The sequence below is a fragment of the Lepeophtheirus salmonis genome, chromosome 13 (assembly GCF_016086655.4).
Source record: "Lepeophtheirus salmonis chromosome 13, UVic_Lsal_1.4, whole genome shotgun sequence".
NCBI classification, from domain to species: domain Eukaryota; kingdom Metazoa; phylum Arthropoda; class Copepoda; order Siphonostomatoida; family Caligidae; genus Lepeophtheirus; species Lepeophtheirus salmonis.
Window position 1 is genome coordinate 37,048,940 of NC_052143.2, and position 21,013 is coordinate 37,069,952.

The 21,013-nt window shown below is 31.3% G+C and overlaps 1 protein-coding gene across 4 annotated transcripts in view; it reads left to right on the top strand.

Moving 5' to 3' along the window:
- Nucleotides 1-418: 418 nt before the first annotated feature.
- Nucleotides 419-21,013, top strand: part of pigs (pickled eggs) — a 75,322-nt gene continuing 54,727 nt past the window's right edge. Inside the window, exon 1 of one of the 4 annotated variants that reach the window (XM_040724375.2) lies at nt 419-680. The gene's annotated coding sequence lies outside the window, so the exon portion shown is untranslated. Of the gene's footprint in view, nt 707-21,013 lie in introns of all 4 variants that reach the window. The other 3 variants (XM_071893039.1, XM_040724374.2, XM_040724373.2) reach the window with 3 other exon arrangements.

The following is a 21,013-nucleotide window of genomic DNA, read 5'->3' on the forward strand; positions in this document are numbered from 1 at the left end:
TAAAAAACCTAATTCTACGCAGTAGGAGCAGGGGGAAAATGGTACAACTCATTTTGCCTGCCTTTTAGTTGTAGAGTAATCCTGTGTTGTCCTAGTGTTCTCCTTTTCTTCAATAAAGCGTGCGTTATGAAAAAAGAAAAGAATATAGAATAATATAAAATATAACTTATTTATTACAGCTGTTTATTTATTCTTTTGATTTGGGAACATTTTATTTCTATAAAAAACAACAATCAACAGCTGAACATACATAAGCTTAAAGACTACAAATATACCTCGACTAAGAATATAATTTAATATATTAATAAAAAACTTGTGTAATTTTAAATTCTCTCTCCTTTTTATTATTGCCCGGGCCGTTTTTTGGAGGGAAAAAAATCAAGAGGCGTGCGCTCTTGCCTTACTTTTTTTTTTTATTCTTCTTCTTCAGAGTACTGAAGGGAATTTATTATTATAATAGCTAATCAGTTTCTTGAAGAGTCTCCTAGAGGGATGACTGGTGTATGGTATTCAAAGAATATTTGTCTGTGCGAACAAGGGTGTTGTAGTTGCAAAATTTTATAAGGGGAAAAATAATTTAAGTGCTAAAATAAATATATATATATTTGTGCTTCAAAAAAGAAAGAAAAGGAAAACACTATTTTAGAAACATTTAATTGACGAATAAGTAAAGGAATTAAGTGAGCTACAAATTTTTATAATTAAGGTAATAAATATGATTTATTTTTGACAAGTTTTATTTTTGATTATTAATCTGTTTCTACTTTTTACTTTTGGCGGAATAAAATAAAATATATTTTAGTATTGTTATAAAGAAATGCAGATATTGGATTACTTAATGTCTTTTTTTTGGGGGGGGGAGGGTGCTATTAAACGCATAGTTTTCTTGAAAATAAAAACGTGTCATATTTCATTACTGATTTCAAAAGATGGACTTATCTAGTAAAAATGGTAAATCTATTTACAAAGTCCACAAAATCTATGGCTCGTTTGATAAAACACGTGTCTAAAGAATAGTTTATATTCCAATTTTATTATATCGTCACATATTTATCAATCTGTACGCGACGGTGTGCCATAGAGAAAAGATATATGTTCTAAAAATGCTTGTTTTTGCTATATATGTCGTGATTTTGTACAAGTTGTCATTTCTTCATCCAGTAACGTCTTATTTAAATTCAACCATTAATCATTTTAATTACTAGCCATTAATTTCTGCTATCATATTGATTTATTAAAATTACTTGGTTGTGATGTACATATTTATGAGCAGTGTAACTGTGGGCATTTGAATTTTATAATGGTCCACAATATCCTATTGTTAAATAGTAGTTTATATTTAAAAAAAAGTCAATAGTTATAATATTGACTTGTTGGTTATCCGTAAAAAGTTTCAATTTTTGAAAGATCTTTGTCACAAGTTCTGCAAATTCTCCATTTAAAATTATTTTTGAGCTGCATCTTGTACGCAACATATTTGGTCAATCAACACACAAACTAAAATTATTTTTATCAAAATTGAGAGTGGATTACATTTGTATTCTTAACCGAAATATCATTCAGTTATATCAACGTGGTTTATCTTATTATCCCTTTTGATGTGTCGCAAATTGCGCTTATAGTAGGCAAAATTGATTGTCACAATAAAATAATTAAAAATTGAGAGATTTTATTTGAAAGGAGACATATCTGGTCCAATATATTTTTTCAAAATCAAATACAGATTCTAAACTATAGCAAAATTCTTGGTTATGTTACAGACCCTAGTAATTTGAACAATAAGTCTATAATTGTCAAAAATATGTCTATGAAATATTGTGTATATATGCAGTAATTAAATAAATTAAGAATTTTCTCCTTTTTTGATTTTTGTTCAATATTATTTCTATGCTGACTCAACAAATATATTAGAAAATATGGATAAACATATCGTTCAAACGTGTGCCCCACGGGTTTATAAATCCAATTAATGCGCCTCAGGATAATAAATAAAAGTTTGAGCAGTATTTATCTAATCAGCTACATTATTCATAGTTTTTCCTAAAAAACACATTTGTCAAATGTCTGTTATAAGAAAATGCTAACAAGAAACTAATTGACCACAAAGCAGAGAATTTGTTACGTCTCTCCGTGATGTATCTTTATAGAATAAGTATACAAAAGTATCAAATTACCTTTCATAAGGAGAAAAAAAAGAAGACGTGTTCTCCTCAGTAGTCATTCTTAAAATACTTTGCAAGGGTTGAACTCTTTTCCTCACCCCCATCCGTAATTCATCAGAAGACTGTATTTTTACGACTTCCATCTGTGTGTGTACAAATATATTATATTTGGCTAGAGCATAGTTCGTGTTAACCCCTTCATTTCTTTCATCACAAATAACTTTTTATTAGAAAATATACGTACAAAATAATAATTCATGGCTATTCAATAGAAGAAATTCATCAAAATAACCCTATGTGTTATACCATGGGCTATTGTAATCTTACATTGCAGCAGCTGCCCCACTCCCCATTAGGAAAATTTACATGACTAAGTCCATCCCTATATCAATATGCTCATTTTGTGTCTAACTCAAAATCATTTACTACTTTGAGTCATAAACGATTTTGAATTTCTTATCCTTTATAAATATATATTAGTATGACTGCCATAAATTGAAAAATACTTGATGCCTTCATTTTTTTGCTTGTACATAAAGTTATACAACTTTGTGAAAAATCGGTTCAAAACAAATTTTTTCCCTCATTCGATGTGATATGCTTTTTCTCTAAACCGTTTTGTAGCAATATTTCCGTCGAAACCTTGGTCTCAGAGAGTAAACCTAAATTCAATCCATTTCAAATCATGGATAAAAACGTTCTTTGAGATCGAATCCGGACTAAACTTGATTAAAGTACCGATTTTCAGACGGAAACCCAACACTAATACTGACATAGATTCACTGAAAAATAGACAAATTTCCGTTTGACCTTATGGTTTACGTATATACAATGAATTATATTTGTAGTATATTAAAATATGTTAAAACAAACAAACAAAAAAAACATACGTAAATTTTATGATTGATGAGTTAGTTACTTAACAAATTATATATAATATGTTCATTTTTGATATATATATTTGTACTATAAAATAAGTCAAGGATCTACCTCCGTATTAATTAGAACGCAAAAATCTCGTTTCATTCATATGTTTATAACATATATGTAATTATAATATTAATTAACTTGATTAAAAATTTAATTGTCATTTGTGCTATATTGCATATGTATAAACAAAACAAAATTGCTTCATCTTTTATGTTTGTTTCTATATGATTTTCTCATTAACCACAAAAAAAATCCCTGGTACATGTAATATCCATTCTTTCAGAATGGAAAAATACATAAAATTGTCCCTGTTCCGGATATTTATGATAAACGCAAGGATTTATTTGCGACATATGCTTCATTGAATCTTCTCTTTTTCATGAATGAAAAAAATAGCAATTTCTTCGTCTTAAAATCCACTATTTAATTACAAGATTAGTCATTTTTCATTCAATCTATTGATTGATACTTACATTTCATATTGATCTGTTATAATTCATTGTTATTTCTTTTTGAGTAATATTAACTTTGGGGATTTATAATGTGGCAGATAATAATTAATTTTTTAGTCATTTTTATTAAAATAGTCATAATTTAGACCATTAATATGTCAATTATCCAGGAAATGCTCAATCATTGCATGTAAATCCTTCCTTTAAAATTAGGCATCCCATTTTATGGTCGCAACTTGTATAATTTGCTTATACAAGTTACAAAGTTTACAAAATTGCAACTTGTACACAACTCAAAAGTTGGATTCGATTAATTCAATATTGTGCCAATTGAGTTTGAGTAAGGTTTTTATTAAATTGATAAAATTGTAGTTCAACCAATGACGTGTGTTGAACAACCTCAACGATAATAAGTTAGTCAATTATTATCCTTCAAATAATATTGGTAATCTTAGAAAAAATATATCGTACGTCAATATGAAAACAATCTACAACAAAAATCAAGATAAATTCAATCCTACCCAATATATCATACACATGTTTGAGTCAATATTAGGCTTATTATTCCAATTTCTAGTATGGGCTCTGATACCCAAGAGATGTAGATATAGTTTAATATCTTTCTTTGATATAAAAGCCTTATATTGGCCTCGATGTGTCTCCTTTCAAATATAATTCATCAATTTCTCATTTTTTTATTCTCATGATCAATTTTGGCTACTCAATTTCAAGTTCAATTTGTCTAACACTCAATTTCGATAAACAAAACGTTCTAGCTTGCTTTTGTGTTGACGGGCCACATATACTATCAAAACGAAGCTTAAATTTATTTTTTGATGAGGTTAATTTATATTGAATTATTCGATCATTTGAGTTCATGTTTTGAAATCATATTTACGTGTAGTTTGACTTAGATTGTCAAAAAGTTGAGTTTTTTTCTTTCGAGTTTGAATATTATCCGACTCCAACACTAATTATTATGAAGAATACCGATGATACAGAAATCGTTGCTGTCTCACCATGGATTTGAGTATTTTATAGATATATATTTATAAATCTACATTGTATATATGACCCAGTATTTTCAAGTTAGGGAGTATCAAAAATTCTTTGAACTTTTGTGCTCAAAACTTGGCTTTGAATTAGGAGGAAAAATGAATCAGATTTTTGTGTAGTATAAAGTATTTATTTTCAGGGATGTATATTTATACTCTGTATAACTCTGTACAAGTTGTAACTTGTACAATTAAGTAGATTGGAGGTACAACTTTTATAAAGCCTTGTTTATTTACAAAATCAGGCATTGTAATTACCTACTATTGCTTGTGGACTATTTAAATGACTCAAAAGTGAAAATATTTTTTCCCAAATCAAATTTTCAAATTAGGATTTAAGCCTCGAGTAATCCGTTTCGCTTAAGGCACTGCAATAGCTAAGGCCAGCCATGAATATATTGTACATTTATAAAGTAATATACACCCCTGAAGTGACTTAATTGTCTACGTGATAGCTTTGGTCTATATTTAAACGGAAATTTGACTATAAGGGATATTCGTATAGACTATGAATCCTGACAAGACTCTAGAATCGTCATTTTTTCCGATTTACGATGGTTAAACTAGACAAATCTACAGTACTTAATACATTTAAAATTATATGACTAGTTTTTTAGTCGCAACTTGTACAATTCCCTAATACAAGTTACATCATGTACAAGGCCCAACTTGTACACAACATATATAAACATATTTAGACTCGTGTATTAAAAATATTCTCTAACTAAGAATAGATGAATTTTTCATAGTGTGAAATACATTTTTTAGAGGCATAAATGTACACGACATATATGTATATTTAATAGGCGGCCAGCACACATGTCTGAAAATAAATGATTAAGGGAAAGCAAGAGTTGGATTAAGAATAGATTAATAGTTATATATTCATGCACATATTTCAACATAAAACTTTGCTTGTAAAGTAATTTTTAACACCTGATAAGTTTATAACCCCCTAAGGGTTCATCTTATCTATTGGGGTCGTGATCTTATGTACTATGTATAATATGTATATATTTCTGTAGAGTAAATATATCTATAAAAATAAGATATTTTTAATAGAAAATTAATTTATCATCAATTGATGTGTACATTGTAGACTGTCCCTAATTTGTGTTAAAATTTTTATCCCCCTGTTCCAATGTGGAATATGTCATTTTAATTTGAAAAATGATATTTTCTTGTCAAAAATAGTTATATATAGTTTCGTTATTAATTTGCAATAATTTCTATGATAGCCCCCATCTTAATCTGTTCTGAAGTTATTATGTGCTATGGCTAATGTCTTAAAATATGTCATTCTTCGGTAGATCACTGCCAGCCTTTCAACCACAAATATTTGTCTTAATGATCGATACTATTGTTATGTTAGTCCTTATTTATACGGTCCCGACTTGAGATTCGCTCTATCAGTCATTGAGACCTGTCCGTCAGACTTTCAGTACCAGCTCTGATGAAATACATTGAGTTACGTCATCAAGGTCCGGACCGAGACTGAAATGGACGGGAATGCAGTCTTCAGTTCTAAATAAGGACCGAGATAACACTGATTGATATTATAAAAAGGCCTCTCACTTGTTAATTGTAGAATATCTTTATAGGCATGGACATAATTTAAGGGGGAATTTACCCCCCCCAATGTTTATCATATGCAAAAATATATATATAAAAAAACATATTTACATAACTATTACGGTGTTGAATTTTTTTTTGGCCCTTATCCACCCTCCCCAATAATGAAAAATATAAACGCCCTAGTAGTAATGAAAACAGCATACCTTTTCATCGTCGATTATGCATTTTGACTGCTATGTATCGCTCTTCCAAATATGGTTTATATTTTTTCGCATTCGGTCAATCAGTTCCAAATATTGTCCACCTTGCCCTTAATAGTTTAGAGCAGGGATGTCCAACCCTTTAATATATAATGGGCTGGAATGCCACTTGAAATATTTTAATGGGGATCAGAACTTATTAAATTAAATTTAATAAAAAATGGCTTGAAATAAAACTTACAAATTTATTACTACTTTCGGCAAAAAAAAAAAAAAAAAAAAAAAATCATGGGTAAACTGCTTCAAAAAAGTCCAATCTGGCAACTCTGTTAGAGTCTCAGAAAATACGAGGTGACGTCAAATATTTCTAATTGCTTGTACGTGTTATGTGGGTTCTATACGTTTTGATGATATTGATGCAATTTTGCTAAAAATATTATTTGTAGTGAGAATAAGTAGAGGGCCACACCTCAAAATTAGGTGAAAAATAATGTGGCCCTCGGGCCACAGGTTGGACATCCCTGGTTTGATGGGTCTAAGATTGTTCAATGATTTGTTCCTTTTTCCAGTATTATGTTTAATAAAATAATGAAATGACAATTCATTGAGCACTTCCAACTATTAAGGGCAATATTTTGAACTGATCACCAAATACTAAAAAAATATATAAAGTACAATTTTTACTTATAGCTATCATATTTTGAACGGATGTAAAGGTCTAAAAGTGACCAATTTTGATTCAACAGTACCATTTCACTGAACTAAAATGGTCTGAACCATACCAAAAAGGAATTAAAAGGCCTGTAACTTTGTTAATGTAGGATTTTTGACTATCTCCAGCAGAAAAGATCTTTGTGCAGGTGGGAAAATATATTAACCCGAAAACAAGACAGTCTAATATATATATTAGGTTGAATACAAAACTGTTTCTCTTCATTTATCTTATCTTTTAAAGCTATTAATATTTATTCATTGATACGACCACTGTTTTTTTTTTCCAAGAGTCTTTTTCAGGAGAAATTAGATAGGGATTGAATCCTTCATAAATAAGATATCCGTAGCTAAATATGTTGAGTAGAAGTTGTAATTTGTCCAAGCAGTTTGTACAAGTTGCAACCAATAAATGAGACACCAATGTATTTATAAATGTATATGAACTCGCAATTTTGTACAAATTGTAAATTATTTAATACGAAACTAAAAAGATCAGACGCATTAACCGTTTTTCCTTTCTTATTTCTAAACTTAGTTTTTTTGTTACAAATATACCAACTCTACATATATATATATATAAATATATATTAATTTCTTCTGACCTTGTACTGTGTTCAATCTTCATTTTGATATATTATTGTATATATATATACATATTATAGAGTAGTAATTCACTCATCAAGGTCTAATTATGCTAATGACGCTCTATAATATTATAATATGTATTGTACATATATTGCTTTAATCCTTATAAATACATAGCCTTATTATGCATTTGAGAAAGAAAGAAACAAAAAAATGAGAAAATTATACTGAATATCATGAATTAAAATTTATACAAAATATATGTACATATATTATTAGACTGTTCGTTTTCGGGTTAATATCGACCCTCCCTCGCAAAAAAAAAAAAAATCTCCTGGAGACAATTAAAAAATTGTTTTTGACAAAGATTAAGGCCTTATACCCAATGGTTGTCATGGTAGATACCTTTAATTTGATAGATACAATTGAAGGAGTTTTATGGAAGAAATTGGCCATTATCAAGCCGCTATTACCGTCCCAATGTTATGAGTCAAAAAAATTCCTTTTTTTTGGTTGGAATTAACCCATCCTTCAAATACTAGCTGGAGTACTCGGCATTGTTCAGAGTAATTAGGCATCGATTAATAGACGCTCTTTTTTTTTTTTAAATAATACATATAACCAAGAAGAGGAAAGAATTCTTCCTTCAAGGATAGATCCCCTCGAGGATATATTAAAAACGAGCAAAAAAGAAAAAAACCACCGTTTTTCCTTTTCTAATTACAAAAATGTGGGGGTTCTCTACAAAAAGCCCTTCCTTACTCATAGTATCATATCTAGGATCGTGGTATATGATGCCTAAAATTCTCATTTTTTTCAGTTAAAATGCCTGGTACCACAACAAATAATGATCTGAGAGGTCTGAGAGTTTGACAATGTTATTTCTTTACTTATCTGCTGCAGAGAAGTACTTTGTGCGGACGGTATAAAATATTATCTCTAAAATGGACAGTTTTTAAAGTAAATATTCAACCCTAGTTGTTAATTTACGAAATTTTCCTATTATTTCATTCTTCTGTTTTTTTATTGTTTAAAAATATATAGAAAAAATACAAGACATGATTTATGAGTTGTTCCTGTAGCAAGCGCAACATCGCTTCTTTGATCATAATTGCCAATTTCTATTCTTTTTTATGGCCATCAATTGATTTTCTTCCTTTCTTGTTTTGTAGATTGAGTTTCTTTTATTTTCTCTTCATGATGCCTAGGGTTATAATGGCTTAATTAAAAGAATGAAGACTCTAATTAATGTTGTAGTAATGCAATATATTATACATTCGTATATTTAAATGTCAAATGTGATTTAATTGCGAAAATAAAATATGAGGGCTTCGTGGAAGTAAAAGCAAGCACTCTTTATACATCAGGTATATCTAATTTAGTCTGCTTTAATCGTAGACACTATAGTACATATCCGTAAATAAACTGCAATAATTTGAACTTATATTTGTGGAGCGTCAACATAAAAGCATACTAGAATGATTTTGGTCCGAGTTGTTTGTGGATTACATTTGTATATTTGGACGAATTATCATCAATTTCTATTAAGAAATTATTTTTTTAAACCTTTGGAGAACCATCAAAGTGCACTTAAAGTAGCCGAAATGGATCTATAGTTTATTTTAAAGGGGGGTAAAGGTAGTTTAAGTGGAAAGAATGTAAATTCCACTTAAAGTAGCCAAAATGGATTATCACAATAAAATAATGCGAAATTCATAGAATATACGTCACTTCAATCAAATAAAGGTTGTTAAGTATAGCTAAAATTATTAGGTAGCTTATCTTATCAGAGAAATTTGAATATATGGCCTATAATTGACTATATTTTGTCTATGAAATTGATGCCAATATAAGTTTTTTGAAACAAATAAAGTTTCTAAGCTATAGCTAAAATTATTTGGTATCTAAACTCATCCCACAAATTTGAATAGTTAGTAATTAATTGACTCAAATATATATATCTATGAAATTTTGAGTGGTATATATATATGAAGTAAAGGTGAGTTTTTGGCCCAATGCTTGCGCCTTACATTAGCTGACAAAACGTGTCGAACGTTAAACAGTTCCTATTATAAGAACAAAAGAAAAGTATTGGAAGAGGAACAAATCTGAGTATGGCTACAAGAATATCATCCCCACCGTCCATCAGGGGGTGGAAACAATATGTTTTGGGAGTATTTCTTTCCTAACGGGAAAGAACAACTACACTGCATTGGAGGGAGGATGGACAGGACCATGTAACCTGTAAATCTTGGACTACAGTCTCCTTCCTTCAAGGCAGGGGAACTAAAAATGGATCCTTCCAACACGACAATGATCCATAACATACGGCCAAAGCAACAAAGGATTGGCGGCTCAAGAAGAACCACATTCAGGTCATAGAGTTGCTTAGCTTGTCCCCGCACCTTAATCCCATAGAAAATCTTGTGGACAAGGGATCAAATCCTTATTTCCTCCGCTGTATCTAATAAGGACATCATTATTCATATCTTACTCTCTGAAATGAGGCTATCCGAAAAAATAACTCGCTGAAATGATTACAGTACCATATTGCACAACTTATATGAAATTAATTTCATAGTTGATAATTATATTCAATTGAATAACTCTTTTGCAAAATTCAATAAGGCAAAGATTGGACGTCCTACCTATGTAACTCACTAATATCCTGATCAAATTTTCCTATAATATGCTTGTAGAGATCGGCATATTTTACAAAAAATACCTAACTCAATACAATGCCAATATATGCATGATTGCATTCATATTTTGTCTGTTATGCAATCGAACATTATAATGTGTTTTTCACTCTCGTCTTGTTGAACATTCACAAACAACATTATGTTTTATTTATTTTCTTCAACGTTGATGAGTTTACTAGCTACTAGTGTTGGGTTTCGGTCTGGAAATCCTAGACCTGTCCAGACTGTTATATCCTTTGTCGGCCCAAATTAATTCGGTCCAACAAAAAGCTCGGTCTAGACCGGTCTCATATAAAAATTCGGTTTAGATCGGTCCAAAGGAAAAGTTCGGTCAAGATTGGTTCATAGGCAAAATTCGGTCTAGACCGCTTTTACAGATAAATTGTTCACAACATGACATCATATGTTTTTCAAGTACAATTACCTTAAACGAAGTTTAAACAGAGATAGCCCCGATTAATTTCGATCCCGCTGTCTCTTATATGTATGCGGTATTTGATCAAGAACTTATCGTGAACACCTGTGATATTTTTTTTGAAAAAAATGAACGACAGTTGATCTAGAAAAAAAAGGTATTTCATAATATATGAGACTAAATAAAATCGGTTCATAAGTTGAGACCGAAAAAAATCTTTCCATAGAGTGAGACTGAATCAAAATTGGACTATAAAGTGAGGCCAAAAAAATCGGTGCACGGTCAGAGACGGCGGTCTGGACCGAAAAAATGGTCTAGAAAAAACCACTTCAGACCGAACCGAAAAAAATTGGGTTTGGACAGAGTCTCAACACTACTACTTACATATTTATTAGTATTGAATTGTATAGTCCAGTTTTTTTTCAGACTGGTTCTATTGCTCCTTCCAACTTTCTATAAATACCCTCAATCATGTCTCGAGGGATCCATTTTGAGTACTTTTAGTCCGACAAGTGGAACTGGACTGGATCGCAGCCCTCGGTCCTAAATAAGTACTTATAAAACATTAATCACGACTAAGGCTGCCTTTTATTTTTTTATAATCAATCATACCTGGATTAACCAATCAGACTAAATAAACGGAAAACCAAGCATTCACCGTGTAGGTGAAGGGTTACACCATTTGAAAACTGGATATTGCCTCTAAGTGTTGTGTCACGCTTAAAACTAGTTTTACTGCATGTCTAATATAGTTAATGTAATTTCTCTTGATTAAACGCTAGTGGATTATAATTATTGACCCAGTGACGATACCTCTTTGAAAAACCCTATTATGAGAAGATCTTCTTTATCCTCCATAGACTTAAGAATAAAGAATGTAGTAAATGAAACATATCTATTTTACAATAACATATATTATATATAATTAGCTTTATCCTGGAGTCTTTCTTTGATTCAATTAAGAGTTTGGCATATGTGATGTGTTAATACAAAAATAATCTTTGACATATATCAGGAAGAACGGGAGATACATTCAAGCATCTATTAAGGGATCAGTTGGCGATGAAAATGGAAAAAAGGACCGCTTAGTGCAGGTTACCTTAAACCAAATTTCCTATTGTCTCGAAATAGGGCTACTAAGTGCTGTGGCACACTTAAAACTAGGACTGCGGAGTTTGTACTTAAAATGCCCGACTTCAACTCCAGTATTGTGAATGTTATCGACTCTATAATATTTGATAGCCCTTTATAAGTACTATTGATTCGTTTGAGTGTAGAGACTATCAACATCGATTTAATTGATAGTTATAGGTAGTTATTCGTTACATGTAATAAATAATTCTGCTAGTTATTTAGAAAATATTTGGAATATAAGATATTTAACATGATGAACTTCAAATGAAATGGATCGATTGCTAATAATAAGTGTTTGATCATAAATTATGCACTCGTAATCGAGGAACGGCAGTACACAAAACCTCTCACTGCAACTTTAAACTTGTCACTGTTGCCACTGACTATTTACAAGGATAAGTAATGAACTAGCATGCCTAGTTCACTCGATGTTTCATGATAATTTAAATATATACTATAGGGCACGTATAAAACGCGTTTGGAATTTTTTGAAGTAAACTTATCAATTAGTTTCAACATTCCAATACTTTTAATTTATAACCCTTTAGAAAAACACATATCGAACACTCAATGTAAGCCTTCGATTATAAAAAAGTGTCATTTTTGACACGGTTTGACTACAATTTGATTTTTGGAGGATATTAATCAACACTCAAATATTCAAAGTTTTGATCATTTGAGTTTAGTGCAGTTTTTCGAACGATATTTTTGGGTAGAGTACGAGTTATTTTGATAAAATGATTGACTTTACTAGTAAAGTCAATTTATATTTTTGGGCTTGCATTTATACACGAAACTAACACTAATATTAATGTATATATTACGTATAGTGTTCATACAACGTCGTCTTGTCAACAAAATTCCATTGCTGTTGTTCTTTAAGCCTCTCCCATACTTTGCCCTCTGCTCCTTCCATCATCCCTCCTGCTGTCTTTCATTATATTTTTTGTTATTTATATGGATGGATCTGTGTGAGTGTGTAACTCGGCTCACATCGTTATGTTGTATATATATTAATATATACAGTACACATATTGAGCGAATAACAAAACTGATTCACAGATGAAGAGATCTTTTGAAGGATGTCCATGTGGAGTTTTGCTTCTACAGACATCGTTTCAAATAATTATACATACATAATGTTTTAAAATTATTTATTTTTCTAGAGAAAGATTACTCCTTGTTTCCATTTGGTGGACATCTTGTTGCTCAAAATAAGGAATACTGTTCAAGTTGTAATTACAAAAAAGAGCGGGATTTTCCTTTGTCATATTTTTTAAAAGTTAAAATATTATCTTGTGTCCCTGTTTGATAAAACGTTATTGAGCACATTGACACCTCATTAATAGTTAAAAACAAGGTTTTTTTATTACTTAAAGCATCATAATTGGACCGGAGGTACATGAGGCCTAAATAAGGCGTATTTTGATACAAAAATACCATTTTTTCCAAACAAAAATGGTCTGAAAGGCTTGTAACTTTGTCAAAGACAGTTTTGTTTATTATAACGAGCAGAAAATGTCTCCTTCTATAAGGAGAATAAAATTAACTCGAAAACGGGACAGTCTAATTAATATCATGAAATGGTCAAAGAAAGGAATAAGTCTGCTGCATGACATGGCATTACCTCACTACCTCACTTGGAGGGAATCTAATGAAACATCATGACAGCGGTGTTGCTTTCCTTCAAAGCATTCTTCAAATTGTGAGGGCTACCATGTTCATTTTAGGTTTTTTAACATGCCCAAAATACACACCATACTGAACAATCACTTATATTTGTTATTAAATAATATTATTATTCTGGGAGTTTTATTAGTTTACCGCAAGACGGCGCCACGTTCGTTCTCTTTGCTTACAAACTAATTTAAGAAGTAAAGAACGCTCATACCCCATTGGCAAATTACTGACTGGTTTTGAGCTTTTTCCCTGGTTCTTTTTGGAGGCATGTTTACGTAATACAATAAAAGTAATGATGGGTCAAGTTGCCATGAGTAAAAAAACACAAAAAAAACAGACGCTAAAAAAATGCCTCGGATTCACACCTTTAAACTTCCTTACAACTTTATTGTGGGAGTTTTATCATTATATATCATCAAACAAAGTTCAAATTAATCTTTGACTTCCCTTTTATTTTTTGTTTCTCTTCATTTTTCTTCTAGCTGATTTAGTATTATATATATTTTTGTTTTTATTATTAGTTGCTTTTGCTACTTTAATCGGATAAATGAAAGATAAGTTCCGTTTCGAAATCTGAGTGTCTTAATCTCTCTCACACTTCTCCTTTACCTTCTACATAATGTTACATATTCTGTATAAATGTCAACTAACTTTACCTAATCTGTCTTTACTTAGTGTTTTTTTTTTTTCATCTTACTTCTATGTCATAGTTTAATGCATAGATAATATACTCAATACATAGGCATATAATAGGAGAGAGGTTACCCGTCAATACAAAAGCATGAAAGAATGATTTATCTGAAAATTGAGTGTGGATTACATTTGTATTCTGCTACGAATTACACACACAGGGGAAAAATAAGGGGAGGATTTTGTACCAATGAATTGAAGACAATAATCGAATTTATCAATGAGCTTACTTCCATTTTTAGGCGGAAAAATGATGAAAAATGAGTGTCTTCTTCTGAGGAATATCATAGCTTATATTATGGAAAAACATTCAATGTATAATTTAAAAACCGATCTATTTTTGCATCTCCAAGGATTTTTGAGCTGAAAGATAAGTTCATTTTTTGGCTTGAATTCATTTGCACAAAATGAGTGTTCCTCAGTATTATCGTTCATTTCACTTTAAAAAGTATTATTCTTATTGATCCATTTAGTTTGTTTGCAAGTTTCTCTTAAAGTACCCAAAACGAATCTTTACAATAAAAGGGTGAGAAAATGATCTATATTTTATGTAAAATGGGCCATATTGGGGCCAATATTGGCTGTAAAAAATAAATTAGGATTTTCTTATTTTCTAGATTATTTCTTGCCAGATTGTTTTTACGTTGACACACCGCAGATATAATAATTGTGTGTGTTTTTTTATCTACTTACCCGTGTCTTCAAATAACAGCAAGAGCTACTACACAAAAATAAGCAGTTGTTGTCTTCTTTGTTATAAGGATTAAGGGTGTAGATTTCAAGAAAGTCTCTGATTTTTGTATTATTATATTTTTTTTGAAATTTAAGCCCTTTAAGGCTCCGATTGAAGCTTATTGGTCAATTTATTAGGTGAACATATATTTTATTATGTATAAAAGTGTAGTTTAATGTATTGGTTTCAAAGTCTCCTTCTAAATGTTATAATAACTATCATAATGTTAATTATCAATTGATTAAAAGAACCTTACCCCCCAAAAACCCTCAACTTCAAACCATTGGACTGCTTTATATTGTTTCAAATATAGTAAGAGCTTCTAAATACGCCATAGAAAAGTTTAAAAACAGAAGCCATCAACAAAGGAGGTCAACAATTGACAAGGGTTTTATTATACAGTTTGTATGACTTTACAGCCTTACCCGGAGTTCATTATGGAGGCCCTTGGATACCATAAAAACTATTAAGGGTGCTTTACATGTATCGAATAAATTTAAAAAAAACTGTATTCAACTTCATCAATCTGAATCAGGCTTAAGTAAAATGAATCTGAGAGTGAAGTGTTAAATCACTTTTTAAAACAACACCCGGTAAATGATTCTAAAACTCATGTATTAAATATTATATAGATTATGCACAGTAAGGCATAGTATTAAAAATTAAGATGGTCACCTGACAATTAGAAGAATGTTTTCGGAGGAGACTAGCTTAGTTATTATTATGGCCGTGAGAGGATCGAAATAAACTCAAATCCTACGCTATAGCACTGTTTACCAACTTGGCGTAAATGTACTCCTGGAGGTACATTTAATGTTTTAGTAAAATTATAACAAAAGTAATTATATAATCTTTAATTTTCCAAAGTAGTAAACGAGTACATAAAAGTTTATGAAATCTCTGTTCACTTGGATTTGTGAATCTACCTTTTCTAATATTGTTGGAGATACAAAAAACATTGTTCAAATCTGAAAACAATGGAATATAGATAGCTAATTAATTTGGATGCATAATAACTGAATATATCATTGTTATTCACATAGGAAAAAAGAAAAATTGAATTTTGTTATTTTACTTGGTTTTTTAATTTTTACAATTTTAGGGGTATATATTGACTAAAATTCCTCAATTCTACTCAGATGTTTTTTTTAAAATATGTTTTATTTTCAAGAATGAAATAATAATGACAACAGCTTTGGATAATAAAAAATCCTCTACAGATTAACATTTAGAAAAAGCCTCTCCTGCTCTCTAGGACAAATTTTATACAGCTCTTATTATGCGTTATGGAGTTAGGGACTGAAGCAACTCTAGTTAAGATTATAAGCAAACACCATTACTCAAAAAGTGACAGTTAGTTCATTTGTGTATCTTACAAATTGATTTTTCATTACACTCCCCTCTTTTTTTTGCTGTTTTTTGTACCCTACATTGGCGAGGGGGGGGGGATTAATGCAAAGCAGATGTATATATTTGTCCCTTTGAACTTTTGGTCGTTCCGCTCTGGTTACTTCTTTTTTTCTTTGCTCTTCTTTTTTTTGTGTGGGACTCCTTTTTTAAAAGCATTCAAAGTAGAGTTACTAATTAACAAACTCACTAGGGATGCATTAGTCTATAATGCTAAAGTCCCCTCCATAAGTTTAAAGACGTGTCCGAATCGGCCAACGAATAGAACAATCTTGGATTCATTTTATAATACATGGGCTAAAAGTCCTGGTCTTTACATATAGATAGAGACATTTGTATTAATTCACTTCATTTTCAGTGAGTGTCAACCTTTAATTGACAGCTGTCAAAATTGCATGAGAATTTGTTCTTTAGTGTGACGAAGCTACTTTTGTTATTTTCGAAACAATGGATCAAAAACATTTTTGTTTTTTAACTTTACAGTGCTTTATGACGGGGAAAAAATAACGTGCAAACTAAGCAATGACTTGAAAAGTGTTATTGGGGGACTCAGCTGGAATAAAGTGAATAATAAAATAAAAGAACCAAATTTTTGGAAGGAAAAAACAAAACAAAAACACGTTTTCTTTTTTAACCAAGGGAATTTTCAGCCCATGTGTTAAATTGACTAGTCAACACGCCATCATCAACCAATTTTCTATTATTTTAATAAGCTTACTTTATACTTTAGTTAGGCCTAAATTCCGAATAATATCCAAATATTCCCATGTTTTAAAGATACTTAAACTTTTACTAAACTAATTCAAATGGTAAACTTAGATACTTTACTTTCATACCTTTGTGAAAATTAGGGCTTTGGTACGTTCTTCAAGGACCGGGATGAGAGGCTTCTTCCTCAATTTGCCACCAATTTAATAATCCAGTGGATTCAGATCTGGTCTCTTGGCCAAAAGATTAATAGTCCAATAATAAGGACCAATACAACCCTATTGCTCACTAACTATCTTACTTTCAACGACGACCAACTTAATAATGTTGAACCCTCTCTCTACATCTTTGATGAGTATCATTGTTTTTGTTTTTTGAAAAGAAACTGCTGAAGGTAGATTAAAAACTTTGTCCAATCAGATATGTATTTATTAGGGTTGTTTTGGTCTCAAATGCTAGATCGGTCTGGGACCGTTATGGTTTTTAGTGGACCGAACTAATCCAGTCCTTTAAAGATGTTCGGTATAACCGGTCTCATGCAAATTTCGGTCTAGACCGACTCTATTAAGGAATTGTATATGACGTCAGTTGTGTTTCAAAATTGTTAACATTGACATACGATGACATCATTTGATACATTTGATTAATTTCATAATTGCACAGCTCATAAATGGGGATCCGTTTGGAAATTGGCCCATAGAATTGACCCATGATTTAAAAACGATTTTATTTTGTTTTATTTTCTGAAATCGCGATCTGAACCATAGCCATATTGGTCCAAATCAATATATAAGAAGTAACATAAGACTTAACTCAACAGAAAAGATAATTCGGTCGTTGGACCGAATCTCAACACATAATATTTTCATCTATTTGTTAATTATTTTAGAGGTAAAGTTGAGAGATACAATTAGGATTCATATATGAAACGATTATGATTTTTAAATGAGCGAACTCATTCGGTCCTTTGAATGTTTTTTGTCTAGATCAGGCTTATAAAAAAATTCGTTCTAGAGCACTTCAATTGATGGACTGTTGATTACGTCAGTATGTTTCAAAATGGTGAATATTGAACATCAAAAATGTACTTTCATAACTTATATTTGTACACCTCATCAATCAGGCGGGAAGATGAGAAAATGGGTACATAGATTGTGACGGAATAAATAGGTACACGATTTACAACGATTAAATTTCGGTGTATGGTATAGCATCGCCATCTGGACCTCCTAAATATTGCTCCAAATCCGTTTACGAAAAACAAAAACACATCAGACCGAGCCGAACCAAAAAGTTCATTCTTGGAGGAAGTATCAACACTATTATTTATGTATGTTCGTTACCCCTTTTTCTACCTATGTTCTTACTTATTTGGAGAAACAAGACTGTTTCTCTTATCTCTAATTAACAAGAAAGAAAATATTCATAACTAAGGGGAGGAGGAATCCGCAGATCAAGAAAGGAAACAAAAAAATAGGTTTTGTCCATGTGAAATTGACCATCTGCATTCATAATCTATATACTCCAAAAAGTAGGGAATTAAGTAATGTAAATACAATAACAAGACGAACGAAAAACAGTTGGGGTTCAATCAATAGGAATACCCTCTGCCAAGGTCAATCCATCTACAATCATGAACATCTTTTTATAATTATATATTAAGCCGAACCGGTTGCTTGGTTCCTTCCCCCAAAAATATAATTGTATATTATTAGTTTTGGGGTTCGGTCTGGAAGGCCTCGGGCGGTCTGAGACCGTTTTATTTTTTGTTGGACCGAATTAGTTTGGTCCAACAAAAAAGCTCGGTCTGGACCGGTCTTTTATAAAAATTTGTTCTAGATTGGTCCAAAGGAAAAATTCGGTCTAGTTCGGTCCCCAAAAAATGGGCTAGACCGAATATACAAATTTATTTTTTCAATTACAATGACCTTATACGAAGTTTAAACAGATATAGCTCGGATTAGTTTTGATCCTGTCGTCTCTAATATGTATACAGTATTTGTTTTAAAACTTATCGTGTACTTTTGAATTATTTTTTTTTTAAATCGGTCCATAAATTTAGAGTGAAAAAAATCGGTTCATAAAGTGAGACGGTCAGAGACCCCAATCTGGACCGCAAAATCGGTCCTAATCCGTCTAGAAAAAATCACTTATGACTGAAGCAAAAAAAAAAAAAAAAAAAAAAATCGGTGCTGGACCAAGTCTCAACACTATTATTTTATGTACATAGATGTCCAAATATGTTCATATATATATATTTATATATATAAATGGCATACATCGTTCATGAGCTTATTGTTGACCCATGGAGTGTTTTTTTCTCTTTTTTTTCTTTTTGAAGATGCAAGACAAATTTATCACTTTTTCCTTGTTTTGTTGCTATTGACGTTTTTATTTTTTGGAGTGGACATTCTATCCGTCAAAAATGTGTAAATAGACAGTAATATCCTACACTACGAGAAATATCCGTGCACCCAAAATGCTGAAGATACTTTACTCTAATATTACTAGAAATGATGCCTTCTAAAACTCTCATATGAGTACTGTTTATGAGCTGGAACGTGTTGTTGACCTTTTTAAAGTGATTAAAAGGAAATAAACTTCCTTACAATTCCCTCTCTATTCACTACCCCTCGCAAATTGAAGGTTTTCGGTATTTTGATATACAGGGCAATTTGAAAATTACAAAGTAGTGGCACTCCTTCTGAAGACAGACCTGGGTCTCTTTAGAATTATGAGCCAGCGTCCAGTCCTGCTCCCACACCCATGGTCTGTCAGCGGCCATCTGATTTTACTCAGAGATCACCACTGTTCAGTACGTCTGGGGTCCACTCTGGTCTCGACTCTCACGCTGACTTTGAAGATGCGAGGCGGCATAATGTGGCCCTCATTTGAAACCACACCAAAGGGTATAAACGGTGTGGAAACTTTGTTTTCATCTCCGTGAGCAGTGTTGAGCGGTGCCTATAAGCGTTGTTGTAACTTGGATCGGTATACAGCATGAATTTACAGCGGCGTATCATCGATCTTGCTCGTTAAAAATTGTGTGAAAGAAGGCTCCTATTGCTTTGGGAGTCGTGTACCACTGGGCAACTTGTAGATGGTCTTCTACATAAACAGAAAACCGGTTTTGATCAAGGAAATGTAATTATGTAGTCTTTTCTGGGGAGACAATTTTATCCTGCCACTCTGTACAATTTTTCCTCTGTCCCATATTCACAACTTCTTCATGATATTTTACACCATGAAGGAAAAAAGAAATTTTTATATACATATATGGTCTGATTTTCTCTTATACTATTTTTTTTGTGGTTTGCAAAAATAACTTTTTTTATATATCTATATTCATCAATAAATAGTGAAATGTTTCTCTAAAATGCCTATATGCACATATGCATACAAGTATGAGATTAATACCAATAATAATGATATTGACTTGATTAGTTGTGTAAGAAGGTCGATGTGAAAGTGAAACGTTACTTACGTAGCAGCCCCTTTAAATAGGCTAGTAGACCATTACATGTACACAGAACGGTCTTACATAGATATATAAATGTGAATTCAACCGTGGAAAATTCCTGTTTTATATTTAGTTGTCTGTAAGTACATACGTCACAGGTGTAATTGTGTAATGTGAGACATTATTTTTTAATGTATGTTTGTTTATGTGTTGCCCGTCAGCACAAAAGCAACCTAGAATAATTTTTGTCAAATTTTTTTATTCTTAAACGAAATATCCCGAATTTCTATCAACAAGGATGATTCTTTTTAACCCATTGGATGTGCTGCAAGTTCTACATAAAGTAGCCAAAATTGATCACCTCAAGGAAATAATGACAAATTAAAAGATATTATTTGAAAGAGGATATAT